This window comes from Thamnophis elegans, chromosome 1 (assembly GCF_009769535.1).
Source record: "Thamnophis elegans isolate rThaEle1 chromosome 1, rThaEle1.pri, whole genome shotgun sequence".
In the NCBI taxonomy this organism is placed as follows: Eukaryota; Metazoa; Chordata; class Lepidosauria; order Squamata; family Colubridae; genus Thamnophis; species Thamnophis elegans.
In genome coordinates, this window is record NC_045541.1 from 81652949 (window position 1) to 81660052 (window position 7104).

Genomic DNA, 7104 nt, shown 5'->3' on the forward strand with positions numbered 1-7104 from the left:
ATCTCCTGCACAATCTACTCTTATTTTATCGATTCCTTAATATTTTTTTAATTTTACGTACAAAAATTAATCAATGGGAAATTAAAGATACCTATAAATTAATGGAATTTATTGCTGTAATTTCCCCCTCTGTACTGAGATAACACACTCACATGAAAAAGCGAAGAAGCCATCTAGCACTGCATAAATGGATGAGACACTGTAATGCTAAATCAAACTTAATACTTAACTTGTCTCATGGTAACTGACACAATGAGACCTCTGCAATCAAACTTATATTGATTAAACAATAAAACGATACGCTCCGATAACTAAAATAATTCTCATTTGCACGACTGAAAAGGACAATCATTTACTCAATAAAGCAGGTGATGCATACAACAGCTTCTCATCTTTAGCCCACCCATTCATGCGTAATTCAGTCCTGAATGAAATACAAATCTTGTGTTTCTACCTTTAAATGCTTTCGGATGAAGCTATTGGCTAAAATGCTTAAAGGCATCATTCAGCGAAGTGAACTCTGTAAAAGATGTCAGAAGTTGTGTCTCTTCTAATGGCACAAGTGAAATGAAATCCTGTCCTAGGTAGCTAAGAGGTTTATTTTGCAGTTCAGAAAACAGGCAGTGGAACAATTATATTGGTTTCCTAATTGCAAAGTTGCCATAGGTCTCTCAAGTAATTAAAGGAGCAAAGAAAAAAACTCACAAACAACTTGCAGTATCCCAAAAGAGGAGAGTTCTCTCTGGATAATTACACAAACCAGTCTTTTTTTAAGGCCTTAGGAAAAATTTAATGCTAAAATAAAAAGTCATATCATATTAAGTACTCTATTAGTTAGTATTAAATAAGTTCTGTCAAGCTTAGCCACACAGAATTTTACAAAAGTGCAAAACAATGCAGCTGATCTTATAAAACTGGAAAAGTCAATATATATGTCTTTTGGAAACTAAATGTGGTATTACAGTGGATAAAAACAGCTTGCCTGTAAATTCTAACTACAGGTTAATAGAATAAAATATTTCAACTAGGATATTTTTTTCATTTGCAATGGGTATTATTTAAAGACTAGGCTCACATATGGCACTAAAATTAGTATTTTGTATCATATTACACTCCAGTAAGATCTGTTTACATTTGGCAGTATAAATTGATTTTGTTCTGCCTAATTTCCATTTTCTTTTCAAATTAAAAGTGCTTCCCCCATATACATGGTAATTTCGATTTGTCACACCAATTAATTTTTAAAAAATTTCTAGACATAGAATTACTGCAAATAAAAACGTCATATGAGATGTAAAACTAAGTAGTACATTGGCTGACCTTGAGAAAACTAACTGTCCCTTAACTTTGTAATCCGGTACAGCCTCAGGCCCAAATATAGATGTAGAGAGAGTATTATAAATATATAAGAACAGCTGACAATACTTCTAATCATTATTTGTTAATTATTCATATACATTATAGCTTCCCTTGTCCTTTAAATAGGTAATCAGTTGATTTCTCCTACTTTATTATATGTTCCATACTGTTCATTCTTATACAAAGCAACTTTTCCTTTTCTCCTAGGATTAGTTTAAGTATTTTCCTTACTGCCATTATTAATATTCATTCCATCCTATCAGTGTTTCTTTGTGGAAATGGAAGCATCCCAACTGATGTTAATTACAATATAGAAAATCCAAAGGACAAAAAACTTTACACTAGGCCCAAAGTCACTTTACCGCAAATAAATTAAATAAATAGTAGTAATAATAATAACTGTACCCATCTAGGCTTTACAGCTCACTCATAGAGGAAGGAAATAGATATTATTTTTGTTTTGTGCAATAAATGGTTTTGGCATATGGCTGAATAAAGTCATTGCTATCAATAATGTCCATTGCAGGGTCCTGGCAGAGGTGGTATTCAGCTGATTCTCTCCAGTTCGGGTGAACCAGTAGTGGCGGCTGCGGGAGGCTCTCCCCACCCACTCCGATGTAATGCGCAAGCAGTGCACAGATGCAGCGTTACAAGCAAAGTGACTGTGCATGCACACTCACATTTGCAAACCGGTAGGGAAGGTAAGTGAATCCCACTATTGGGTCCTGGTGCCTCCAGTTGTGTCTGCTGATGGGGTGTCACTGTCCTTGAAAAACCAAAGGAGATGATTCTGAAGGTTAAACGTAGTAACTTACATAAGCAGAGTTGCCTGAAATATTCCTTAATCCTTGGGAAGTAAGATAATATGAAAAGGCTCAGTTGGACTGTATAAGAGAGAAGGGAGTAAAGCTCAAATAAGGCTACATGGAACTTCTTTTGAAAATTACCCTAAAGCTTCAATTAGAGCTTCCAGAATGTTGCAGCCTAATTATTTGTGTATATATAGTGACATATGACACAGTGCTGTGGGATCATGCCCTGGCAGTGCTTTCACATCTATGTACAATTCAAAATGCTGGGTTTGATCTTGACATCATGGTGTGTCCAGGAGGTCTCCTCTACCTAGTTTTGAGCTGCCCATTGTGAAGTTCTTGAGAATACCCATTAGCAGTTTTTTACGTTGGTGATAGAAGGTGGAATGAAGACTCCCAGACATTGTTTTGCTGTTGTGACACTGACACTTTGATATATTCTCCTATGAAATTCAAGTAGCTCCTAACTTCCTAGGTTTTAGGTAATTATTAAAAACCTGAATTGTTCAATGAAGCTGAATGTGACAATATAATCCAATGTAATCCCAGCAAATTGAGCTAGCAGGAACAATGGGAAGGGCTACTAGAAAATGTAGTTCAACAGCAATACTGTGAGAAGGCCATACGGTTCCCCAGCCCAGTTACTTCACATATCTCTCCACTTCTAATCTGAAATAGCAATAGCACTTAGACTTATATACCATTCCATAGTGCTTTGCAGCACTCTCGAAGCGGTTTACAAATGTCAGCGTATTGCCCCCAATCTGGGTCCTCATTTTATCGACCTTGGAAGGATGCAAGGATGAATCAACCTTGAGCCCATCAGGATCAAATTCCAGGCTACGGGCAGAGTTAGCCTGCAAAAGTTGTATTCTAATCACTGTGCCAACATGGCTCTAAGAAAGCAACTCTTACTTCATCAGGAGTTACAGCCGTAACTTTGTGGCTATAATTACTAGCTGTCTTTTCTTAGAAACTTAGGTTGCTGCTGGCAGAGATGGGGAGCAAAATTGCAGGGCATCGAAAAAGGAAATGAATATAGACATTCACTGGTTCACTGAGTTTCAAATTATTTCTACAGATGCAATACTGTCTGGGACTGTTAAGAAGAATCATTCCTGTCCCAGGTGGTTGGATGCCAGCACTACCGTCCAAATTCTACTACTCATCCTGGTGTTACATTGGTATTCAGGGTGCATATTTTCTTTTGTTGTCATTGGTTCTGTACTAGTAGAGATCCAAATCTGTAACATTAGAAAGACAGTGGAATATATAAAAGTTTCTTAGAAGATAGCAGTTAGGTTATTTTTGGAATGCATGACTAATAGGAGAAAAAAGGATTAGGTTGCTGCTCTCTTGGGAACTAAAATGACCAGTGTAAAATTCTATAAACACTTGCCATTCCACAGTAAACAGAATTCCCAATTGCTTAGCCTCTGCTGACCTCCATTTTAGCCAAGCAGCTCTTTATTAGCAGAATATCTCTGAAAAATCAGGGAACACAAAACTTGGCAACATTTCCTAGATTCCACATTTTAGGACGGACGATTTAAACAAAATAATGTAATAATATTAAAACAGACTAATATAGAAGTCTAGTGGTTCAGAATCAGATAAGCTTATTGCAGAAGGAAGATAGGGTGCCAAAAAGGAAAAAAAAATTACACTAATTTTCTTGATCCCACTTAGTTGCTAGGCAATATGAATGTACAGCTAGATTGGGAGTGCACTATGGATGAATATGACAGAATTAAGACAGAAATTAGAACATACCGTAGCAATTTGCATACTAAGATGCATCATCTTTTTCACTGTTTTTCGACTTGTTCAGATAGAAACTGTCTTTGATTTCCTGATTTGACTTTGAAATCAGAACTGAGAAGTAAGCACAAGCCAAGATGGGTTACTTTTTCCCCTGCCTCCAGCCCATGGTTTCTAAGGAATCCTATATCATAACAGTTTCATTTCTCTTTTTGCTTTCTCAATAGAAAGCAATTTAGAAGAGCACATGATATACTAAGGGGCCATAGAGCCATAACAATAGCCAAAGGTGGCTATTCGGTTGATTGCTCTGAACTTAAGCACATATCTTTGCCTGCCATATCTTACCACTTTAAGCCGAGGAATAAAAAATGAGTCCTACAGTCAAAACTGCCAACTCCTGGTTAGAGAAAGCTCTGAAATATGTTTACCTGGTCATGCTCCGAATAAAATGTAAATTCAAATCTTTTCTCTCCCACGTGTTTCCATTTCACACTCCATTTGAAATGATTAAGTGCTTGCATTCTTGGGAAGGAAAACCAATAGGTGTTAAACAGCAACAATGCAATCTTGCTAACTCAGAGTTAAAAGCAGAAGTTTATGGCATATCAGTGGCTGAAGTCAAAATAAGAATAAATCAAAATGAGTAGACAAGCTGCTTTGTTTTTATTTCCGTGAATAACAACATGGGAAGATAGAGGTAGGTGGTGTAATCTGATAGTGAAAGGCTAAATAGTAGCTTTCTGGTGGCCAGACCTTAGAAAATTCCCTCTTATGTACTAGAGGTTTTTGAGCAATAGAAAATACGCACCAAGTGTCTAAATATGAATCCGAAAGGATTATTATGGCTTGAATCCAAATTGCTACCCTACATTTTCTTTATGAGTCATATTGCTACGGTTAGAATGTTTTTCTTTTTCTCAAATTAAAATTTATTAACCAACTAAACCTGCATAGGTTTACTTGTACAGGTAGCAAACCTGTATAAAACACCATTATGAATATTTAAAATAAGCAAACAAAAATCAGTATCTTCTGTAGTCCTACATCTTCCTTTTGCTGGCCTCTCACTATTTTACAATTCTTTTGTTTACAAACAGTATTGACATAACTGCATATTTTGAAACATATTTACAAATATGTCTTAGTTTGTATCTGTGTATGTATGCACATATGAATGTGTTGGATCCTGGCCACTAATTTTTCTACAGAAAAAAGAATTGGAACTGCATTTCAATGAACATGACAAATTGTGGTTATCTCAGGAACACTGGCAGTCAAATAATTTTTGCTATGTGTTGTAATTTGTTGAGTTATACTTTGGTTCTGTGTTATATCAGTAGCTTTGCAGCTCAAATAGACATGATTGTATATTGGAATGTACATCTTCAAAATGTTCAGAATTGCTGGAGTAAACATATAGCTTATAATGCTTGAAATAATGAAATGTATAATTTTGGACTTTTGTTAACACATGAAACCTATTTGTAGCATCTTTATTGTAAAAAAAACATTAAGGATTCATACTAATAACATTTAGAAGAGAAATGAAATTTTGAGAAAATGGACATTTTAACTATAACTTTTGCTTAGCTCGGACTGCTTTGTCTGGATCTGTTATTAGGGACAGTCAGATACTTTAGGCCAGTTATTATAAAAATAAATTATTGATGTGGTTTGCTTCTCTAATAGATGTTATTTTGAAATATCACTACCCAGACCCGTCAGATCAGGGCAATAAAAATACTATTAAATACATTTTATGTAACAGGTTTTGTAGCTGAGCTTCAACCCTATAGGTACAACTCAATAGCTTGAGGAACAATATCACTAAAGGCTGAAACATAAATCCAGTCTTGAAAAATCACAGTATTTTGGTGGCAAAATCGTTACAGATGTGGGATCGCTACGTAGAAACTTCTTACTCTTTCTATCCTTATATCCCTTCTCCACCTCACTTCCCAAAATTACTTTGCTATTTCTATAGGAGCCCAATTTTAGCCTACGAGAAGGAAATTGGAAAATTTTTGAGGGCAGAATTGCTTCCCAGAAGTCTGTTGCTCCTACTTTTCCTCATTTGATTTCCTCTGGTATACTGTGTTTGTTCCTTCCAAATGTAGAATATTTTTATTCATTTTTATCGTTTTTACGCTTTAAGATGAAGCTACCAAGAGTCATCTAGAGTTGGGCAGCCTCTAAATTTAATAAAACACATTCCTACAAGGTGAAAAAATGCCAAAAATTGATCTTAGAAACTTTGGAAGGCTGAGTTACAAAGCAATTCTTAGTGAGAGCCAGTGTGACTTGATAATTAAGGTGTTAATTTGAGCCAGGAAGATCCAGGTGCATCTTCAGCCATATAAATTTACTAGGTGACTCCTCATTCATACAATCTACTTCTGGGACTCACTGTTACAAGTATAAAAATGAAGAAGTTGTGCATGTAAGCTACCTTTATCTCCCGGATGAAGAGTGGAATAGAAATCTAAGAAACACATGAATAAAAGTTATTTACTTTGCCATAAACCATGGTTTACATATTACAATACCTGGGTTCACAAAATTGCAAACAATAATAGGTTATTTGAGTTGGAGAAGGATTATGCAAGCCATTTTTTAGACCTATTACAGGATTTTATAGTACCCCTCATTGTTTGCCAGTAACTGCCAAGTAATGAAAGGTCTGGCATTTATATCATATTGATTTAATTACATAATAGAGCAATAGCTGTCCGAAAACAAACACGGTGATCAATTGCAATGGAATTTTGCTGCAGTTGTCAATAACTCAAGATAATGCCATATATGAATGTTGGGCAATCGTCCAGGTCCAACTATAATTGGGGGCATTCACCCAATATATAGGAGACTTTTTGATTTTTTTCATATTTTTGCCATATGCCATAACACGTGTAGCTTATATTATCTGCTATAAATTTCATTTTTCTTTAGGTCGGTTTCATTGCCAACCAGCTGTTCTGTGTATCTCTGTGTTAGTGTGTGAAGATAGTATCTTTTAACAACATATGTCATGTTCATGACCTAGATTTCTTGGGAAAGAGGATTTGTTGATTTTCCCACAGAAACTAAAATGCCAAAGCACCAATCACAAGTTACAATCATAGGGTGGACTCACGTGGTTAAAAGTGCAGTGAAGATGTATTGCTGGCCA